We start from the raw sequence: 23,931 nt of genomic DNA, 5'->3' as shown, positions 1-23,931 counted from the left end.
CTTATTTGACTTGTAAGTAGTATGATTTTAAGGGGGGGTTTAATAACCCTTTCAAGAAAAAGGGTTATTTGCTCAATGGCAAGCACATAGAAAAAGGGAAGCAATAAACACATTGTTGGAAAGCAGTTACACTTTTTTTCTAGTGCACTACACGAAGTCGACACTAGGTGGGGGTGAATTGCCATGAATGTGTTAATGTGTTAAATTCAGGCTTTAAAACAATTTCAGTCTATTTGTAATAATCTGGAAAGTAATAATGGAATGGAGGAGGGCCCGTGTAGGAGGGCCAGCTAACTGTAACTGACACGTTTGAAATCAATAGCAAAAACTATCCCCATAGATGTCAGATATATTTGAGTGATGCAATTACATCGGTTCCCATATGGTCTAGCGGTTAGGATTCCTGGTTTTCACCCAGGCGGCCCGGGTTCGACTCCCGGTATGGGAATGCACTGTTTTAATATTGTCTCGTTCTTGTAGCGCGAACTTGTAAATAAAGCAGGACCGATGTGTTATCAACCTATATTATGAAGTCTGAAATGTATCTTACAGTTCAACTGGACAACACATAGAAGCCTATCCACACGGTCATATTTATAACATAAAGTATATTCCCAAAATAGGCAATGTACCAAAACTGCGATCCCTTAAGTGGGTGGGGTTGAAAGTGTAGCCAGTACTGTTTATACCACACGGGATAGTGTGCATTTGGTTTCAATGTATCAACGTGAGCCACATCCTTGAAGTTGTATGTTAAATACTTTTTTTGTTCGTGATTGTAAATCTAGTTGGTGTTAAAACAATCTGCTAAAGATAATGATTAAGAAAATAAAAACGAGTAGTGTATATCTTTTTCATTTCAGTTAAAAGTCCGATACGTAGTTGATTCTAGCCTATCCCAGTAAGTTTCTCAATATGAGTAACCAACATTACATTATTTTTCACAACGTCCTGTTTTTTTTCTTCAACCGAATCCCTAATGCTGGCCAATCATTTCTTAGGGAAAATGTGACTGCTAGGAATTCCCCACGCATCGGTTTTCGGTAAGAAAAAAATACGAAAATTAACAGTGTAACCTTATGTCAGCCACGCGAACGTAGTGAAACTAGACTTGGCATATTTACTGTACTGATGATGTCGAGCTTCATCTCACAAATGGGATTATTTTTGGGGATAATAACAAGATGCTGATAAGTGCCTACTGAAGATATTATGCTACTGGACGATTTTGATGAAGACATTGTCATTTTAAATGTCTGACACTATAAAATAAGGATTTAAGGTGAGTCTTTGCAATTTGAATTGCTAATGATGTACTTCTAATTAGATTTTTTTTTTAATGTTGTCTTGACTATTAGTCTGGAATGTGTATGAAAAAGTTGTGTTACCCCCGCCCAAGCAGTCCTTTTCATATCGTGGAATGCTCTCCCATTCAGTAAGTTTATGGATTGAGTGCATTTTATATTTTTATTTTATTCATTTCTATATAGCCTACATACGACATTTAATTTATGTAACTCCACTTGTAAATCCACAACAAATAAAATACAAGTTATTTGCTGTACTGCATCTATTCACCTGGTAGACTATAACAAATATAGACTACTTTCATTTCTTAAATTCAAAAGAGTTCTATACACAATGTTCTGCCACTGACCCACATTACTGAACATTTGACATGAAAAATCACAGAGATGTATGACCCACTGCTCTGCTTTATTAACCCTCCTACTGAGAAGCCGTGTCATTCTGTGATACACTCTTAGAAAAGAAAGCTGCTATATAGAACCTAAATGGGTTCTTCGGCTGTCCCCATAGAAGAACCCTTTGAAGAACCCTTTTTGGTTCCAGGCAGAACCCTTTTGGGTGCCATGTAGAACCCTTTCCACAGAGGGCCCTACCTTTCCAAAAAAGGGTACTCCCTGGAACCAAAAAGGGTTCTTCTATGGGGACAGCCAAATAACCCTTTTGGAAAAGTTTTTTTCTAAGAGTGTACCATGCCTTCCATGTGACAGGGGTGCTGTGTGGTAAATGTGAGAGGCTGTTGTGTGCTGCTGACAGAGCTAGCCTGTCTGCAGTGGCTCTAGGTTCCAGTTGCCATTTGTGCTTCATGTGAGTGTGAGGGATCAATTATACAGCCCTGAAAGCAATAGATTGTTAATGTTTCATCTGTTAAGTAAAGACGAGTTCAACTGCACCCTACTGTTGCAGGTATTAGACATCACATTAATAAGCATACCCAATATCTCTCAGACTCTGAAGATACTATTGGAGAATATTCTGTATCATTGCACCAGTGCTTGTATTTCCCTCTGATTTGTAGAAATGGCATATGGTACCATTACCAGTGTTCTGCTGCTCTATCATGAAGTTTGCCATTTAGTTCAAGAGTTTGAGAAAGACCCCGCTCTTTATTGGGCACCCGTATGAACCATGTCTACACATCATGCTCATCTAACATGTTCATCAGTTAAGATATTCTTATTTTCATGTAATTAACTACTTCCAACTGCCAGAATCTACACTAAACTGTGTTTTCTCAAATGACCTGATCTCCTCAACCCATCTGTGGTCAATATAAACGTTTGCCAGATGTTTACATTTTTGGTTTAAGATGCTGGGACTTTGCGAGCTGAGAAATCTCATTGGTCTTCCGTGCCTACTGTTGTCCAGAGAAAAGTAGGGGCGAGACGGGAAAACTTGTGCTCTCCTTATTCGGAGGGTTAGGGGGATGTTTGCGCTGCTCAGCTCAGCCCGTCAACAACAGAGATCAGCTGGTCCCGCTGACCCCCACCCCTCCTCCACTGTCCACCCACCCCCACCTATTCCCCCGCAACAAAGCCCGCCTATCCCAGAGGCCCAGTAGATAATTGGAAATCTCAGTCTTCTGAAACCAATTATCCCCAAACAAGAGCTTCTAAATATACTCGTCTGCAGTGTAGTGGTCTCTTGCATATGTTTCAAGCCCCAGACTCCATGCATAGTTAAAAAAAATCCCATGGTGCCTGCCTCACTGTACATATCCCACCCTCTTTCCCTCCTTCCCTCTCTCTCTTGGTCTCGACAGTCATGTGCATTAATGACCCTGCCTTCTCCGCCTTTGAACTTTGTTGCTGGAGGGATTTCTCCCTCACAAAGGGACTTTGAGGTAGTAACCTCCCTTTCATGAGACAGGGCCTGGATTAACATTATGGAGGATGAGAACAGGCCAGGCATCAGGTTTCAGTTAATAGTCAGTTTATGCACACTGACTGGGAACACTAGCCTATGCCTATCTGGGGCTAGTGACATCCCTGGTACTTATCGTGTGACTGTGATGTCACCATCAGCAGGGCACAGCAGCCAGAGCAGCTGAGGATTGTGACTGGGTGACGAAGACTCCAGACAATGGGAGAGCTGTTCTTATTTGTGCTTCATAATATCGAGGGCTGCTATCAATGTCCCGGCCTCAGTCTTGAGTCTTTTCTAACTGGCCAAGAGCTGCCCTAATGAGCTCTTGGATATGCCCTGGGCTCTTTGTGTACCTCCGACCAAATCTTCGGCTACCCAAGAGGAAATGCAGGTGAAAAAAAAGCAGGAGAGTGGGCATCCTGGTGTGTCTAAGGTGATGTGAAAATCAGCTACCACTTCCCTCCATTCTATTGGCCAACGTACAGTCACTTGATGATAAAATGGATGACCTCTGATTGTGGATTTGCTGTCAACGGGACTCTCATAACTGCAATACTCAGTTTTGCTGAAACATGGCTTTCGGACAAGATACCCCCCATGACTACCCAACACAATGGATTCTCCATTCACCAAGCGGACAGGACATTGGATTCAGGGAAAACCAGAGGGACTGGGCTATGTTTCTGCATCAACAGCAAATGGTGTGCAGTGGAAGTCTCGACCTATTGTTCACCCGTCTTGGAATACCAGATGGTCAAATGCAGACCCTTCTACCTCCCAAGAGAGTTTTAATCTATTCTCGTGACTGCTCCACTTCAGCACAACAACAACGACAAGCTGACACTTGACAAACGGTACAAGGCTATAAACAAGCAGGAAATCATGCACCGAGAGACTACTTTTCTTATTGCCGGTGATTAAAATTCAGCGTCACTAAAACACGTGATGCCCAACTTCTAGCAACACGTCTCCTTCGTCACAATGGCCATTAAAGTTCTAAACCACTGTTACTCAACCCACAAGCAAGCATACAAGCCCCCCCCTCTTCCCCCCTTCGGCAAATCAGATCATGATGCCATACTCATGCTTCCTGTTTACAAACAGAATCTCATACAGGAAGTACCCGTGACAAACTGCATAGAAAAATGGTCTACCGTATCAGAGGCTATGCTGCTGGACTGCTTTGCTAGTGCTGACTGGAATATGTTCCAGGACTCTGCCGATAACATTGACGAGCTAATCACCTCCGCAACCAGCTTCATCAGGAAATGCATCGCCGCCATCATCCCCACGGTGAAGGTTCGCTGCTTCCCCAATCAAAAGCCCTGTATTAACACAGAGGTGTATGCTAAGCTAAAGGACAGAGCTACCACTTACAGGGCTATCACAGCCAACCCTGAGGCTATTGCTGAGGACAAGAAGACGTACATGAAGTCCTGCTACAACCTCCACAAAGCCATCAAACAGGCAAACAACAATATCGTAACAAGGTGAAATCCTATTATACTGGCTCTGACAGTCAGTGCATATAGCAGGGGCTACAGTACATTATGGATTATAAAGGAATCCGTGATCTGTCCAACAATACCTCTCTACCAGACAAACTCGATGCCTTTTATGCACACTTTGACAAAAACAACACAGAGCCCTGCATTAGGGCCTCTGTAGATCCAGAGGACTGGATGATCTCTCTCTCCAAGGCTGACGTGAGTAATGTTTTTAAATGGGTCAATACTCGCAAGGCCGCAGGGCCAGACGATTTCCAGGGCATGTCCTCAGGGCATGTGCAGACAAGCTGCCAGGCATCTTCACTGACATTTTCAACCTCTCCTTGTCCTAGTCTGTAATCCCCACGATTCAAGCTGACTACCATCATTCCTGTTCCCAAAAACTCTAAGGCATCCTGTCACATTGACTACCGCCCTGTAACATTCACATTTGTAATAATGAAGTGCTTTTAAAGGCTGGTCATGGCACACATCAACTCTATCATCCCATACACCCTGGACCCACTCCAATTTTCATACCGCCCCAACAGATCCACAGATGACGCAATCTCAATTGCACTCTACACTGCCCACTCCCACCTAGAAAAGAGGAATAGCTATGTGAGGATGCCGTTCATCGACTACAGCTCAGCGTTCAACACCATCGTGCCCTCCAAGCTCGTCACCAAGCGCTGGGATTGAACACCTCTCTGCAACTGGATCTTGGACTTCCTGACGGGCCGACCCCAGGTGGTAAGAGTAGGCCACAACACTTCCGCCATGCTGATCCTCAACACGGGAGCCCCTCAGGGATGTGTGCTTAGCCCCCTCCTGTACTCCCTGTTCACTCACGACTGTGTGGCCCCGCACGACTCCAACTCCATCATCAAGTTTGTTGATGGCACCATGGTGGTAGGCCTGATCACCAATGGCAATGAGACAGCCTACAGGGAGGAGGTCAGAGACCTGGAGTTGTGGTGCCAGGATAACAACCTTTCCCTCAACGTCAGTGAGACCAAGGAGCTGATTGTGGACTACAGGAAACGGGTGTGTGTACACCCCCATCCACATTGGCAGGGCCACAGTAGAGAGGGTCAAGAGCTTCAAGTTTCTTGGTGTCCACATCACTGAGGACCTAACAGGGTCCTCTCACAACAGCACAGTCGTGAAGAAGGCACGACAGTGCCTCTTCTCCCTCAGGAGGCTGAAACTATTTGGCATGGCCCCTCAGATCCTTAGGAACTTTTACAGCTGCACCATTGAGAGCATCCTGACTGGTTGTATCACTGTCTGGTATGGCAACTGCACCGCCCTCGACCGGAAGGCTCTACAGAGGGTGGTGCGGACGGCCCAGCTCAGCACTGGGGGTGAGCTCCCAGCCATCCAAGACATACATGCCAGGCGGTGTCTTAGAAATGCCTGAAAAATTGCCAAAGACCCAAGAGAAGGACTGTTCTCCATGTTCCCATCCAGCATGCGGTACCGTATTAAAGCACCATTGAAGCACCACTAGAGCCTTACAATGGACAGATACCTTGTGTAGTGGCCTTGAGAGAGACAGGTGAGTGAATGAAAGGACTCTTGTGTTTGTCATATCCTTTTTGGTCAGGGTTCAAGCCAGATGATGTGGGAAACATATGCTCCATCACATCCTCTGAAAAAGCATTACATTAGAAGTTTTTTCTTTACATAGTTGAATGTGCTGAGAACAAAATCACACAAAAATAATCAATGGAAATCCAATTTATCAACCCATGGAGGTCTGGATTTGGAGTCACACTCAAAATTAGAGTGGAAAACCACACTACAGGCTGATCCAACTTTGATGTAATGTCCTTAAAACAAGTCAAAATGAGGCTCAGTAGTGTGTGTGGCCTCCACGTGCCTGTATGACCTCCCTACAATGCCTGGGCATGCTCCTGATGAGGTGGCGGATGGTCTCCTGAGGGATCTCCTCCCAGACCTGGACTATAGCATCCGCCAACTCCTGGACAGTCTGTGGTGCAACCTGGCGTTGGTGGATGGAGCGAGACATGATGTCCCAGATCTGCTCAATTGGATTCAGGTCTGGGGAACGGGCAGGCCAGTCCATAGCATCAATGCCTTCCTCTTGCAGGAACTGCTGACACACTCCAGCCACATGAGGTCTAGCATTGTCTTGCATTAGGAGGAACCCAGGGCCAACCGCACCAGCATATGGTCTCACAAGGGGTCTGAGGATCTCATCTCGGTACCTAATGGCAGTCAGGCTACCGCTGGCGAGCACATGGAGGGCTGTGCGGCCCCCCAAAGAAATGCCACCCCACACCATGACTGACCCACCACCAAACCGGTCATGCTGGAGGATGTTGCAGGCAGCAGAACGTTCTCCACGGCGTCTCCAGACTCTGTCACGTCTGTCACATGTGCTCAGTGTGAACCTGCTTTCATCTGTGAAGAGCACAGGGCGCCAGTGGTGAATTTGCCAATCTTGGTGTTCTCTGGAAAATGCCAAATGTCCTGCACGGTGTTGGGCTGTAAGCACAACCCCCACCTGTGGACGTCGGGCCCTCATACCACCCTCATGGAGTCTGTTTCTGACCATTTGAGCAGACACATGCACATTTGTGGCCTGCTGGAGGTCATTTTGCAGGGCTCTGGCAGTGCTCCTCCTTGCACAAAGGCGGAGGTTGCGGTCCTGCTGCTGGGTTGTTGCCCTCCTACGGCCTCCTCCACGTCTCCTGATGTACTGGCCTGTCTCCTGGTAGCGCCTCCATGCTCTGGACACTACGCTGACAGACACAGCAAACCTTCTTGCCACAGCTCGCATTGATGTGCCATCCTGGATGAGCTGCACTACCTGAGCCACTTGTGTGGGTTGTAGACTCCGTCTCATGCTACCACTAGAGTGAAAGCACCGCCAGCATTCAAAAGTGACCAAAACATCAGCCAGGAAGCATAGGAACTGAGAAGTGGTCTGTGGTCACCACCTGCAGAACCACTCCTTTATTGGGGGTGTCTTGCTAATTGCCTATAATTTCCACCTGTTGTCTATTCCATTTGCACAATAGCATGTGAAATTTATTGTCAATCAGTGTTGCTTCCTAAGTGGACAGTTTGATTTCACAGAAGTGTGATTGACTTGGAGTTACATTGTGTTGTTTAAGTGTTCCCTTTATTTTTTTGAGCAGTGTATATAGCCTAAAGACAAGATTAAATTGACTATAGTCTGATGGGTGACAATATTATCAATCGTCGAATAGAGAATGATGTGACTGATGACCTGTGCAGCGTGCATTGACAGCTTGCATTGACAAAGAAGAAAGGAGCTTACCAAATAGCACTTCTTCCATGTCATCCTACAGAAGTCCATGTAGATGTTTTGATTGCTATACCCTATCAGAAAGAGCAGATTCCAATGTTTCTAATGAACCTATTTTTGCCAAACAACTGTACAAATTGCGAGGATGCCTCTGTTTCAAAAAATTACTTTTTCCTAGAATAACCGTGGTCCTATGCATTCCTCATGTGAGTAGGCTACCGGTTACTATCAGGGATAGCCATTTGGGATATTCAATTATATTCTTACTGTAAAATATGTGTGTTGACTGTGGCAGGGCCTGGGATGAACTAAACGAACAAGTTGATTTAATTGGCATGGCACAGCCATAGACATGTCTACCAAGCACAGATAAATACAACTGAAAACATGCTATTCTGTTCTTTTGAAATTAATTAACTTGTATCATGTTTTTTATGACCTTCCTGAATGAAATATTAATGGATTTATTTGTGATTGTATATATTAACACTAGAAAGGCAGAGAGCATAATAATGTCTCAAAACAAACTGAAATGTTTAATTACTTTTTTTTAAAGTCATGTCCCCCTTGTCCTTAACTTTTTCTAAATACGTCTATATAACACACTGTTGTAGTTAGAATCTTAATATCACAAACAAAACAGGAGTTTTAACCATGTCATTTTTTAAATGATTTTCCCCGGCCTGCTCCACTCCTATGATAGTTGAATGTCTCATGCCCAGTTGATGATCAAACGATAATTGCCTCGAAACTGAACCTAAACTATACCTTAACTAATTTCAAACATATAACAACAGATTAAATAAATGAAGTATGATGGGGGAGAAAAGGGGAGAATGGGTGAGTTGATGAGTGAGGGATTCATAATTATGTAATCACCAATTGTGAATGAAGAACAAGGCGTGTTCATTCTATTGTATTGATCCATTCTAATTCTAATCTTAAAATGGTATGTACCCTATATCAGTCCACTGAATCCAACCAGTCTTATCAGTCTACTCTAGCCTACTTGTAGTAGGCTACACAGTGAGAACGTGCATAATTTACAATGGCAAGACCAAGACAAATGGATGGCGGGGAAGAAATGTATCATATCTGATGATTATTATTCTGATTCATGCTGAACGGCTTTCCATATCTGGGAAAGGATCCATATCGGGCAGCAGGTGAGCGAGTGTTGGATAATGTTTTTGATCAGAAGGCACTGCTGTACTAGGTGAAAGGAGGAACTTGCCACTGGCCTGTTGCTGTGTTCTACAACATGCTTGACTTGGCTGCTATCAACAAACACATGTTGTTCAAGCAGTGCATGAACAACACCCATGAGCAGGAGAGACTTCATCATGAGTCTGGCACACGGGCTACGTGAGAGACATGAGGGCCAAGGCAGCAGCAAAGATTCCACGGGAGCCATTGCGCGAGCCAAATTGCACACAGCTTCCGGGGAGGAGAAGCTGCAAGGTGAGCAGATTCACTCGGAAACAGAACCTGGACACCTGCTTCGGCTGCAAGCGACTTGTCTGGGGGAAGTGTTGCAATCAAGTGAAAGTGACAAAGATTTGTGGTGACTGTTCAGACAAGGGATAACAGCTAAATAAAATAGATTTTATACTTGGAAAGCAATGGCTTTTTTCTTGCCACTCTTCCGTAAAGCCCAGCTCTGCGGAGTGTACGGCTTAAAGTGGTCCAATGGACAGATACTCCAATCGCCGCTGTGGAGCTTTGCAGCTTCTTCAGGGTTATCTTTGGTCTCTCTGATTAATGCCCTCCTTGCCTGGTCCGTGAGTTTTGGTGGGCGCCCCTCTCTTGGCAGGTTTGTTGTGGTGCCATATTCTTTCCATTTTTTTAAATTAATGGTGCACCGTGGGATGTTCAAAGTTTCTGATACTTTTTTATAACCCAACCCTGATCTGTACTTTTCCACAACTTTGTCCCTGACCTGTTTGAGGAGCTCCTTGGTCTTCATGGTGTCGCTTGCTTGGTGGTGCCCCTTGCTTAGTGGTGTTGCAAACTCTGGGGCCTTTCAGAACAGGTGTATATATACTGAGATCATGTGACACTTAGATTGCACACAGGTAGACTTTATTTAACTAATTATGTGACTTCTGAAGGTAATTGGTTGCACCAGATCTAATTTAGGGGCTTCAAAGCAAAGGGGGTGAATACATATGCATGCACCACTTTTCTGTTTTTCTTTTTTTGATTTTTTTGAAACAAGTTATTTTTTAAATTTCACTTCACCAATTTGGACTATTTTGTGAATGCCCATTACATGAAATCCAAATAAAAATACATTTAAATTACAGGTTGTAATGCAACAAAATAGGAAAAAACGCCAAGGGGGATGAAAACTTTTGCAAGGCACTTTATAGCCTACAGTAACATAAGGTGGCTATTGGTACTCCACAAGGCCTGGCTATTCTACTGTTAAATATGCATAAGGTCATTTTGACCATAATGGCTCTTTGAGGATGAAATTCTCCGAATTATTTCATCTTTTATGATATTTCTCAGAAAGTACTACTAGAATGTAAAATACTCGTATTTAGGAAACGTAAGAAACAGGTGGGTTCAAGGTTTTTATTGAAATTAAGTTATTGAAATTACAATATTGAAAATGGTCAGATTGACCGTTTTGGCAGTTATAGTGTTAACAGAATGTCTGACTCATATTTTTCACTTTTAAATGTATGCCAAACAAAAAACAATGATTGCAAAGTTAAACAAACAATACAACTCTATGTACAAGGATGACTTTGAACAATTTCCACAGAAATTTTGACCGTGGTCACCGATATAACTGTTTTGGGGCACACATTTTCTCCTCTCCTCAGCTCCTGACCGCCATAGAAATGGAATGAATAGACCAGGCATCCCCACTCAAGTCAATGATGGCATAATGGGTGGACTGGCGGTCATTGCGAGTGTACCCATAGGAGCAAAGCAAGAAGTAAAAGCACCACAGGAAATGTACCCATCAGTATGTGCTGTGATTTGTTAACTGACATTACAAAAAATACATTCCATTTCATTTGAATGAACATTCTACAGTTCAGCAAAGAGCAACAGAGTTTCATCACGTTGTTAAGAGTCCAAGGTACTGAAGAAACTCACTCAACCATACAAATGCCCCGTCTTCAGTCAGCTGTTCGTCCCACACAAAAACAGTTATGACGGTTATTTTATTTTCATGACGGTCTTCACCCATAATCGTCGGTGATACGGTAATTGTGCCAGCCCTAAAGATATTTCATGGCAGCCCCCTATTTTTGTTGAAAGACAGTAGGGATCCTGCTCTGTAAAGTTCCTTATTTCACTGTGAGTTGGTTTCAACAACTGCTCTGTCACCTGAGTTTCACGTCCTCTGATATATCAGTTCGATCACTAGGCAGCGCTACAGCCATGCGGCCGACGTGACGTCAAAGAGAAAGGGGAGCCAGGGGAAATTCCACCTGTAACCCCATCCCGCCTGCATGCTGCCTCTCACAATGTGAAGCATGTGACTCCAGTCCAAACAATACACATGGACTCCATATCTTCATATGTACTTACTGTCATTTGTAATGTCATCATGTTAACCTCAGTTTTGATGTCTTGTAAACTACACAACTTATCTTGTTTGCCCCCGAGAACTTAAGAGGTCATAGATTTTAGACTCTGTGTTCCCTTTTCTCCAGAGGCAGCCTTGAACAACTGAAAACAAGCTCCAAAACAACAATGCAATGTCTCAGTAGGTTTAACTAAGAATATATTGTTTTTCTTCCCATGCCCCATATAGGCTATTACTAAGTGCACCAGTCCCTCCTGCAGCAAAGCACCCCCACAACATGATGCTGCCACCCCCGTGCTTCACGGTTGGGAGGGTGTTCTTCGGCTTGCAAGCGTCCCCCCTTTTCCTCCAAACATAATGATGGTCATTATGGCCAAACAGTTCTATTTTTGTTTCATCAGACCAGAGGCCATTTCTCCAAAAAGTAGGATATTTTTCCCCATGTGCAGTTGCAAACTGTAGTCTGGCTTTTATATTGCGGTTTTGGAGCAGTGGCTTTTTCCTTGCTGAGCGGCCTTTCAGGGTCTGTCGATATAGACTCGTTTTACTGTGGATATAGATACTTTTGTACCTGTTTCTTCCAGCATCTTCACAAGGTCCTTTGCTGTTGTTCTGGGATTGATTTACACTTTTCACACCAAATTACGTTCATCTCTAGGAGACTTCCTGAGAGGTATGACGGCTGTGTGGTCCTGTGGTGTTTATACTTGCGTACTATTGTTTGTACAGATGAACGTGGTACCTTCAGGCGTTTGGAAATTGCTCCCAAGGATGAACCAAACTTGTGGAGGTCTTGGCTGATGTCTTTTTATTTTCCCATGATGTCAAGCAAAGAGGCACTGAGTTTAAAGGTAGGCCTTGAAATACATCACAGGTACACCTCCAATTGACTCAAATTATGTAAATTAGCCCATCCGAAGCTTCTAAAGCCATTACATAATTTTCTGGAATTTTCCAAGCTGTTTAAAGGCACAGTTACCTTAGTGTATGTAAACTTCTGACCCACTGGAATTGTGATACAAGTGAAATAACTGAAATAATCTGTCTGTAAACAATTGTTGGAAAAATTACTTGTGTCATGCACAAAGTAGATGTCCTAACCGACTTGCCAAAACTATAGTTTGTTAACAAGAAATTTGTGGAGTGGTTGAAAAACGAGGTTTAATGACTCCAAACTAAGTGTATGTAAACTTCTGACTTTAACTGTATGTGCGTGCGTGTCAGTAGAAACGCTAATGCCATCCTCCTCTTTCATGTTGCCTAAATGGTCTATGACTCTGTCATACAGTACATGCATTTAGTTTTTGTTGTCCTAGGCTACCTGGCTAAGACGTTTTCTCGCTAGCCTAACTTCCTTTCATGGGCAACGACCCGCCTCGCCAGCTAGTTAATGTTAGCCTAATGTTACTACATCTGTTGAACTTCCATCCTCTCAGGCCATGGGCACAATATATGAATTTATTGTTCGATTAGAATTGCCATTATAATCATTGGCAAGTACGGAGAATTAAGTAAAACCACAAATCCATATCCCTATCTCCATCAATGGATAATTTAGGAAAGGGCCACTGGAGGACAACAACACAACGAGATGCAACAATTCAAGTTTTCTGTCAATGACGTTTGGCTTGTAATCAATGTGATGATTGATGTGAAGCCAAATCTAAACTGGCTTCCCTTGACACTTTTTTTGGTGTGCCAGGGCCATTCACAGCTGAGCTCACTCAGTTTAGCTCAATGTTGATTGGCTATTATTTTATTAAAAAATGTATCAAGGGAGGCCAAATGCTCGCTGGCTTCCCTTGCATTCAGTGCTACAGGTGGCAACAATGTCATGCGCTTCTTGACCAGACAACATAGATGGGCGATGTTTCGTTCGCTTGGATGCTTTCTCCAGTGAGATACATTCAGCCTCTTGTGAATTGAAGGACATTTATGAAACACATAAAGATGAAAGATATAAAATTCGAGGAAACCTGGCTTCCCTTGGCATCCATGAATACACACCACTGTTTTACACTATTTGATTAGTGCAAATTCAAGATAGAACCACTCAGCCCGTTATTTTTTGTTGATACTGATGCGATCCATGCATAGGTAGCTTGGATATTTTTAGTCAATGTAGCAGGCACAATGTGTATCCGATGCTTGATTAGATTGTGGGGTTGCTGGGTGGTGGTTTGACTACTAGGGTGATCCTCAAGCAACAGCCAGCTAAGCTAACCAAATTAATAGCAGTGGAGGCTCCTCAGAGGAGGAAGGGGAGGATCATCCTCTTCAGTGAATTTCATAAAAATAAAAATAGTGAAACATTAAAGTGCTTATTTTCATACTAAGTATATTCACATCACCGAATAATTGATTAAAACACTATTTTGCAATTAAGGTCTACAGTAGCCTCAACATCACTCTGTAGGGTAGCAGCATGGTTTAGCCGGAGGACAGCTGGTTTCTGTCCTCTGAGTACATTGCCTTCAATACAAAACCTAGGAGGCTCATGGTTCTCATCCCCTTCCATAGACTTACACAGTAATTATGACAACTTCCGGAGGACATCCTCCAACCTATCAGTGTTCTTGCAGCGTGAGCTTACATGTTGTACACACAATCAAAGGATCAGAGAATGAATCTCGTACTGAAAGCATAAGCTACAGATAGCTAGCACTGCAGTGCATAAAATGTGGTGAGAATTTGACTCAAGAGAGAGAAAGACAATAGTTGAACAATTTTGAACAAATTAATTTCTTAAAAAATTAAGGAGAAGCAAGATGGAGAGAGCTAGCTATAGTTTTTGTATTTTTTTCCACTTTCATTTTGACTTAGCTAGCAAAATCAGCTGGCTAGTTTAGCCTGCTCAAACACCCAGCTCAAACAGAAAGGGATGCTATGTTAGCTAGCTGGCGATGGCTATCCAACACTGGAACTCTTCCAAGTCAAGGTAAGCTTTTCATTTTACTAATTTATTGCCATCGGGACCCGCCAGTGTAACTGGTAAACTGCTTGCTGACTGTACTGCATGATTGTAGCGGGTTTACCTATGCGTTAGTTCTAGTAGCTATGTTGACTTTGACGTTAGCTAATATAGTGACAACGATGTAGGCTGTGTGTAGCGGTTATGATATGAAGGTTTGGCTTGGAAAGTTTTTTTTCGCCTGGTCACTGTCACAGACAGCTGATGTCTTGTGCACTGAAGTCCACAAGAAAAAGGGAAAAGGTGAGAGGAGGAGAGAGTGTAGATGCGAGAAGGAATTATAACTACAATGATCAAAGTGATCATGCTGTTTGTATGTGGCTGCTATGAAAGTGAACTGTATTTGCGTGTGATCAGGGGTCTATTCATTCCGCCTATTCTGTTGAAAAACTTTCTTAAACGGAAGAAAATGGAACGGAATGGGATAACCTGTCTGGGCTAGGGGGCAGTATTTTCACGGCCGGATGAAAAACGTACCCAATTTAAACAGGTTACTACTCTGGCCCAGAAACTAGAATATGCATATTATTAGTAGATTTGGATAGAAAACACTCTGAAGTTTCTAAAACAGTTTGAATGGTGTCTGTGAGTATAACAGAACTCATATGGCAGGCAAAAACCTGAGAAAAATCCAACCAGGAAGTGAAAAGTCTGAGAATTGTAGTTCTTCTTTTGATTCTCTATCGAAGCTACAGTGTCTGTGGGGGACATTGCACTTCCTAAGGCTTCCATTGGCTGTCTAAAGCCTTCAGAAAGTGGTTAGAGCATTTTCCTGTCACTGGGCAGATAATAGGAGCTCAGTTACTGAGTGGTCTGCCTGGCAACAAAGGGATTGGATATGCGCGGTCACGCGAGCATGCCGTTCCTTCTTTTTCTTCTTGAATGAATATGCTATTGTCCGGTTGGAATATTATCGCAATTCTACGTTAAAAATACCATAAAGATTGATTTTAAACAGTGTTTGACATGCTTCTAAGTACGGTAATGGAACATTTTGACTTTTTGTCTCTCGTTCCGCGCTCGCGCGTTATGCCTTTTGGATAAGTGATCTGTACGCACGAACAAAACGGAGGTATTTGTACATAAATATGGATTATTTCGAACAAAAACAACATTTCTTGTGGAAGTAGCAGTCCTGGGAGTGCATTCTGACGAAGATCAGCAAAGGTAAGAGAATATTTCTAATACTAATTCTGAGTTTAGGTTGCCCCGAACTTTGGCGGGTGTCTGAATAGCTCACTGTGATGGCTGAGCTATGTACTCAGAATATTGAAAAATGTGCTTTCTCCGTATAGCAATTTTAAAATCTGACACAGCGGTTGCATCCAGGGGTAGTCTATCTATAATTCTTAAAATAATTGTTATATATTTTGTCAACGTTTATGATGAGTATTTTTGTAAATTGATGTGCACATTCACCGGACGTTTTGGTGGGAATACATTTTCTGAACATCACGCGCCAATGTAAAAAGCTGTTTTTGGATATAAATATGAACTTTATCGAACAAAACATACATGTATTGTGTAACATAATGTCCTAGGAGTGTCATCTGATGAAGATCGTCAAAGGTTAGTGCTTCATTTAGCTGTGTTTTGGGTTTTATTGACACATTCCTTGCTTGGAAAATGGCTGTGTGATTATTTTTGTCTATGTACTCTCCTAACATAATGTAATGTTTTGCTTTCGCTGTAAAGCCTTTTTGAAATCGTACAATGTGGTTAGATTAACCTCTATGGGACCGGCGGGACGAATTCGTCCCACCTACGTAACATCCACTGCCAGCCTGTGGCGCGATTTTCAAAATCTTCAAAATCCTATTACTTCAATTTCTCAAACATATGACTATTTTACAGCCATTTAAAGATAAGACTCTCGTTAATCTAACCACACTGTCCGATTTCAAAAAGGCTTTACAACGAAAGCAAAACATTAGATTATGTCAGCAGAGTACCAAGCCAGAAATAATCAGACACCCATTTTTCAAGCCAGCATATAATGTCACCAAAACCCAGAAGACAGCTAAATGCAGCACTCACCTTTGATGATCTTCATCAGATGACAACCCTAGGACATTATGTTATACAATACATGCATGTTTTGTTCAATCAAGTTCATATTTATATCAAAAACCAGCTTTTACATTAGCATGTGACGTTCAGAACTAGCATACCCCCGCAAACTTACGGGGAATTCGCTAACATTTTACTAAATTACTCACGATAAACGTTCACAAAAAGCATAACAATTATTTTAAGAATTATAGATACAGACCTCCTCTATGCACTCGATATGTCCGATTTTAAAATAGCTTTTTGGTGAAAGCACATTTTGCAATATTCTAAGTATATAGCCCAGGCATCACGGGCTCGCTATTTAGACATCCGGCAAGTTTAGCACTCACCATAATCATATTTACTATTATAAAAATGTCATTACCTTTTGTTGTCTTCGTCAGAATGCACACCCAGGACGTCTACTTCAATAACAAATGTTGGTTTGGTCCAAAATAATCCATCGTTATATCCGAATAGCGGCGTTTTGTTCGTGCGTTCCAGACACTATCCGAAATAGTAAAGAAGTGTCGCGCGCTTGGCGCAATTCCTGACAATAAAATTCAAAGTATTCAATTGCCGTACGTCGAAGCATGTCAACCGCTGTTTAAAATCAATTTTTACGTCATTTTTCTCGTAGAAAAGCGGTAAAATTCCGACAGGGAATCTCCTATTCGGCAAACAGAGGAAAAAATCCCAAAGGCGGGGCGGTCGGGGTCACGCGCATAAGCTAGTGTCTCTTGATGGGCCACTTGAGAAAGGCGATAATGTGTTTCAGCCTGGGGCTGGAATGACGACATTCTCTTTTTTCCCGGGCTATGAGAGCCTATGGACGACGTGGGAAGTGTCACGTTAGAGCAGAGATCCTTAGTAAATGATAGAGATGGCAAAGAAGTTCCAGAAATGGTCAGACAGGCCACTTCCTGTAAAGGAATCTCTCAGGTTTTGACCTGCCATTTGAGTTCTGTTATACTCACAGACACCATTCAAACAGTTTTAGAAAATTTAGGGTGTTTTCTATCCATATGTAATAAGTATATGCATATTCTAGTTACTGAGTAGGAGTGGTAACCAGATTAAATCGGGTATGTTTTTTATCCAGCCGTGTCAATGCTGCCCCCTAGCCCTAACAGGTTAACGAGAAGTTTATCTTTAAAATGGTATAAAATAGTTGTATGTTTGAGAAAGTTGAATTATGACATTTTGTTGTTTTTGAATTTTCTGCCCTGATATTTCACTGGCTGTGTCCCGCAGGTGGGACGCTAGCGTCCCACCTAGCCCATAGAAGATTAACATACCTGAATTAGTCCAGTAGAAACTCTGATTTGGACTAATGATTACACCCTAGATCAGCTAGGTGCAGGCAAGAGTGTGCAAGGCAGTATTGAATGTGTCACTGTCTGTCACCTTGATTACTCAAATTTCTCTCAACCTGTGCACCTACATTGTAAACTTCCATTCATGAGCTAGGTTGTAGAAACCTCATGATGGGTATAGGGAAAAATGTTGTATCATGAAGTAGCATAAATCTATCGATATTACATTGAGCTGGGTGAATGGAATATCATTTACATTTACATTACATTTAAGTCATTTAGCAGACGCTCTTATCCAGAGCGACTTACAAAATGGTGCATTCACCTTATGATATCCAGTGGAACAACCACTTTACAATAGTGCATCTAAATCTTTTAAGGGGGGGGGGGTTAGAAGCATTACTTTATCCTATCCTAGGTATTCCTTAAAGAGGTGGGGTTTCAGGTGTCTCCGGAAGGTGGTGATTGACTCCGCTGTCCTGGCGTCGTGAGGGAGCTTGTTCCACCATTGGGGTGCCAGAGCAGCGAACAGTTTTGACTGGGCTGAGCGGGAACTGTGCTTCCTCAGAGGTAGGGGGGCCAGCAGGCCAGTGGTGGATGAACGCAGTGCCCTTGTTTGGGTGTAGGGCCTGATCAGAGCCTGAAGGTATGGACGTGCCGTTCCCTTCACAGCTCCGTAGGCAATCACCATGGTCTTGTAGCGGATGCGAGCTTCAACTGGAAGCCAGTGGAGAGAGCGGAGGAGCGGGGTGACGTGAGAGAACTTGGGAAGGTTGAACACCAGACGGGCTGCGGCGTTCTGGATGAGTTGTAGGGGTTTAATGGCACAGGCAGGGAGCCCAGCCAACAGCGAGTTGCAGTAATCCAGACGGGAGATGACAAGTGCCTGGATTAGGACCTGCGCCGCTTCCTGTGTGAGGCAGGGTCGTACTCTGCGAATGTTGTAGAGCATGAACCTACAGGATCGGGTCACCGCCTTGATGTTAGTGGAGAACGACAGGGTGTTGTCCAGGATCACGCCAAGGTTCTTAGCACTCTGGGAGGAGGACACAAGGGAGTTGTCAACCGTGATGGCGAGATCATGGAACGGGCAGTCCTTCCCCGGGAGGAAGAGCAGCTCCGTCTTGCCGAGGTTCAGCTTGAGCTGGTGATCCGTCATCCACACTGATATGTCTGACAGACATGCAGAGATGCGATTCGCCGCCTGGTTATCAGAAGGGGGAAAGGAGAAGATTAATTGTGTGTCGTCTGCATAGCAATGATAGGAGAGACCATGTGAGGATATGACAGAGCCAAGTGACTTGGTGTATAGCGAGAATAGGAGAGGGCCTAGAACAGTGCCCTGGGGGACACCTGTGGTGAGAGCGCATGGTGCGGAGACAGATTCTCGCCACGCCACCTGGTAGGAGCGACCTGTCAGGTAGGACGCAATCCAAGCGTGGGCCGCGCCGGAGATGCCCAACTCGGAGAGGGTGGAGAGGAGGATCTGATGGTTCACAGTATCAAAGGCAGCAGATAGGTCTAGAAGGATGAGAGCAGAGGAGAGAGAGTTAGCTTTAGCAGTGCGGAGAGCCTCCGTGACACAGAGAAGAGCAGTCTCAGTTGAATGCCCAGTCTTGAAACCTGACTGATTAGGATCAAGAAGGTCATTCTGAGAGAGATAGCAGGAGAGCTGGCCAAGGACGGCACGTTCAAGAGTTTTGGAGAGAAAAGAAAGAAGGGATACTGGTCTGTAGTTGTTGACATCGGAGGGATCGAGTGTAGGTTTTTTCAGAAGGGGTGCAACTCTCGCTCTCTTGAAGACGGAAGGGACGTAGCCAGCGGTCAAGGATGAGTTGATGAGCGAGGTGAGGAAGGGGAGAAGGTCTCCGGAAATGGTCTGGAGAAGAGAGGAGGGGATAGGGTCAAGTGGGCAGGTTGTTGGGCGGCCGGCCGTCACAAGACGCGAGATTTCATCTGGAGAGAGAGGTGAGAAAGAGGTCAAAGCACAGGGTAGGGCAGTGTGAACAGGACCAGCGGTGTCATTTGACTTAGCAAACGAGGATCGGATATCGTCAACCTTCTTTTCAAAATGGTTGACGAAGTCATCCGCAGAGAGGGAGGAGGGGGGGAGGGGGAGGAGGATTCAGGAGGGAGGAGAAGGTAGCAAAGAGCTTCCTAGGGTTAGAGGCAGATGCTTGGAATTTAGAGTGGTAGAAAGTGGCTTTAGCAGCAGAGACAGAAGAGGAGAATGTAGAGAGGAGTGAGTGAAAGGATGCCAGGTCCGCAGGGGAGGCGAGTTTTCCTCCATTTCCGCTCGGCTGCCCGGAGCCTTGTTCTGTGAGCTCGTAGTGAGTCGTCGAGCCACGGAGCAGGAGGGGAGGACCGAGCCGGCCTGGAGGATAGGGGACAGAGAAAATCAAAGGATGCAGAAAGGGAGGAGAGGAGGGTTGAGGAGGCAGAATCAGGAGATAGGTTGGAGAAGGTTTGAGCAGAGGGAAGAGATGATAGGATGGAAGAGGAGAGAGTAGCGGGAGAGAGAGAGCGAAGGTTGGGACGGCGCAATACCATCCGAGTAGGGGCAGAGTGAGAAGTGTTGGATGAGAGCAAGAGGGAAAAGGATACAAGGTAGTGGTCGGAGATTTGGAGGGGAGTTGCAATGAGATTAGTGGAAGAACAGCATCTAGTAAAGATGAGGTCAAGGTAATTGCCTGCCTTGTGAGTAGGGGGGGGAAGGTGAGAGGGTGAGGTCAAAAGAGGAGAGGAGTGGAAAGAAGGAGGCAGAGAGGAATGAGTCAAAGGTAGACGTGGGGAGGTTAAAGTCACCCAGAACTGTGAGAGGTGAGCCATCCTCAGGAAAGGAACTTATCAAGGCGTCAAGCTCATTGATGAACTCTCCAAGGGAACCTGGAGGGCGATAAATGATAAGGATGTTAAGCTTGAAAGGGCTGGTAACTGTGACAGCATGGAATTCAAATGAGGAGATAGACAGATGGGTCAGGGGAGAAAGAGAGAATGTCCACTTGGGAGAGATGAGGATTCCAGTGCCACCACCCCGCTGGCTCGATGCTCTAGGGGTATGCGAGAACACGTGGGCAGACGAAGAGAGAGCAGTAGGAGTAGCAGTGTTATCTGTGGTAATCCATGTTTCCGTCAGCGCCAGGAAGTCTAGGGACTGGAGGGTAGCATAGGCTGAGATGAACTCAGCCTTGTTGGCTGCAGACCGGCAGTTCCAGAGGCTGCCGGAGACCTGGAACTCCACGTGGGTCGTGCGCGCTGGGACCACCAGGTTAGAGTGGCAGCGGCCACGCGGTGTGAAGCGTTTGTATGGCCTGTGCAGAGAGGAGAGAACAGGGATAGACAGACACATAGTTGACAAGCTACAGAAGTGTTGTTTCTTGTATTATTGTCTCCTGTGTCTTTAGAGAACTGTTTCACTTATGAATGTATATGAATATGAATGACAGTCACCCAATATGCTGTAAAGAAAATGCAATATGCTGTAGAAATAAGGCCATGCTCACAAAAAAATATAATTGTCCTCCCTCATCTTAAACGGCACCGACCACCACTGATACATAGCAGCCTTTCGCAACAATGAGTGCCGGTCCTCTCTTTGCCTACACTGTCATTTGAATTGGTGCTTTGTGTTGGGATGTATGTTGGTCAGAGGAGTGCTAATATGTCTGTCATGAAAGCTTGACATGCAGAGTATTATCAGTGTGGGTCTGTGACCGTGTGTATGATGAGCTGCCTCCCAGGAGAGAGAATTATTTCACCTCACTCAGCTGATCCACAGCGTCAACAAGTTTATGTGTAAAATGTAACGGCATCTTAAATAGAGAGCTTACAGCAGGTGTTAGCCAGTTAGCAGCTCATCACCTACACTGAGAAGCATTTACAGTATGAATCCTGTATCTGTCACCACATTATTTAGGCTAATGTGGTGAATTCTAGAGTGACAGACTGTCCCTCCTTCGGGCCTGATATTTGAATTATTTAATATCTACACTCTACTATTGGCTATTCATTCAACAGTACGCTTTCAAAGACTGTGGGCGTCATATACACTAAATGTGAAACAAAAATAATTAATTCTCTTAACGGCAAAGCCCCTGTATATACTAGAAGAAACTTGAGTCCTTCCAGCTGTCAATCACTACACCCTTGGTGTACACTGAGTATACCAAACATTAGGAACACCTTCCTAATATTGAGTTGCACCTGCCCTCAGAACAGGACTCTGTGGACTGTACAAGGTGTCTAAAGCGTTCCACGGGGATGCTGGCACATGCTGACTCCAATGCTTCCCACAGTTGTGTCAAGTTGGCTGGATGTCCTTTGGGTGGTGGACCACTCTTGATACACACAGGAAACTGTTGAGTATGAAAAACCCAACAGCGTTGCAGTTCTTGACACATTCAAACTGGTGCGCCAGGCACCTACTACCCCGTTCAAAGGCACTTCAATATTTCAGTCAGTCAGTTCACCCTCTGAATGGCACATACACAATCGATGTCTCAAATGTCTCAAGACTTAAAAATCCTTCTTTAACCTGTTCTCACCCCTTCATCTACACTGATTGAAGTGGGTTTAATAAGTGACATTGATAAGGGATCATAGCTTTCACCTGGATTCACCTGGTTAGTCATGGAAAGAGCAGGTGTTCTTAATTGTAGTATACTCAGTGTATATTACATTAGACAAGCATTTAAACATGAGAAAGTCAGTCAGTTAGCCTCAGTGGAGATAGCTCTAGTGTTTGTCCCGACTGCAGGTAGCGGATACTGTTGACAGAGGTGTGATGTGGACTGTCTGGAATGTTGGCCTTGCCATGTGTGTTTAATGTTTAATGTGATACCTTGACGGTAATGTGTCTGGTCCTTCCTGAAAAAATGTATTTAACTCCTGCTGCTCTGCTCTTATGTACTCCAAATATGCACAGCTATAAACAGAAGATTTATGTTTGTTGTCCACTTCATTTGTGTAAGGCTGTAGTACCGCACAAAATGGGATGCAGTCTTACAAAATAACATGTAAACATCGCCAGGAAGTCCCAGGACTTGTTACATGTGATCACATAAGCGGAATATTCGGATGCCGCAATAACCTGGATAAATAGAGCTCAATTCCCGAACTGGTCTATGAGAGAGTGAGTGACTCAGCTGTAGGCTATGTGGATTTAATGCATTTCCATTCAGCTAAATGCCTACACCACTCTCTCTGTTAGTTCTGTGTGGCTGCAGTCAATGCAATCATCCACAGTCATTGCGGTGAGTCAGAGTTGACCATTCCCAGTCCTGGTTGGTCATAGTGTGAGGATGTCCGTAACAATGACCAAAGCTGCATAATCTTTTTGACAATTTGTTATCTGCCAATTAGCTGAAGGTTGAAATAGTTAGTGAACTAGAATTGATTGTCTCCTAAGGGGGATTGGCCTCAAACAAGCTGTCTTGTGTTCATATGAAAATATTCCAACTGTGCGTCACAGACTTTTGCTTTTATCAACCATTGTTCAAAGCAAGTCTGCTCCAAGTAACATTGACAACTTTTTCTCATGGTCATTTACAAGTGTGTTGTGGTGTTTACAGCACTTGTACCTCTTTGCCCATCTCAGTTGGGCTCATAGGAATGCATCCCTGTCTGTTCCTCTTGCTCCACCTTAATCTGTTTGTCCCTTGAGGGCTGCTATCTTGGCCCTGTTAGCCTTGGCTGAGGTCTTTCCTTGGTTATGTCCCAAATGGCACCCTATTCCCTGTTTAGTGTACTACTTTTACCAGGGCCCAAAGAGGACACACCCCTCCAGCTCTGAGTCACTCATGGAACGGCCATCAGCTGACCTCGGAGCTGCACAAACTGAACTGCCTGTCCTTCACAAGGCTCCACATCTCAGGCCTTCAAGGTTTGGCTTATTTTCGGTCTTCAATCAGGCCCTTAACTCAGATTTATACTCTTTCATAGTACTGAGCTGAGATAAGATGTACTGTACTCTACTGGCCTGGGTACACATCCACCATAGCTGCTGGAACTGTGCTGGAAAGGACTGGACAATGTGAAAAGAAAATGTCAGAGCCAGGGTGTACCACACATAGCCGTGTTGGCTG

General features: G+C 44.1%; 1 protein-coding gene and 1 non-coding gene across 2 annotated transcripts in view; both read left to right on the top strand.

The window, feature by feature from the left end:
* The first annotated feature begins 376 nt into the window (after positions 1 to 376).
* On the top strand, positions 377 to 448 carry trnae-uuc (transfer RNA glutamic acid (anticodon UUC)). Its single transcript has one exon. It is a non-coding gene; the product is annotated as a tRNA-Glu (tRNA).
* Positions 449 to 730: 282 nt separating this feature from the next.
* LOC106611497 (ETS-related transcription factor Elf-1) overlaps positions 731 to 23,931 on the top strand; it is a 105,083-nt gene continuing 81,882 nt past the window's right edge. Inside the window, exon 1 of the mRNA XM_045723827.1 lies at positions 731 to 1,282. The gene's annotated coding sequence lies outside the window, so the exon portion shown is untranslated. The remainder of the gene's footprint in view (positions 1,283 to 23,931) is intronic.

This window comes from Salmo salar, chromosome ssa09 (assembly GCF_905237065.1).
Source record: "Salmo salar chromosome ssa09, Ssal_v3.1, whole genome shotgun sequence".
In the NCBI taxonomy this organism is placed as follows: Eukaryota; Metazoa; Chordata; class Actinopteri; order Salmoniformes; family Salmonidae; genus Salmo; species Salmo salar.
The sequence above is the reverse complement of the archived record's forward strand: the minus strand, read 5'-3'. Positions and strand labels throughout refer to the sequence as shown.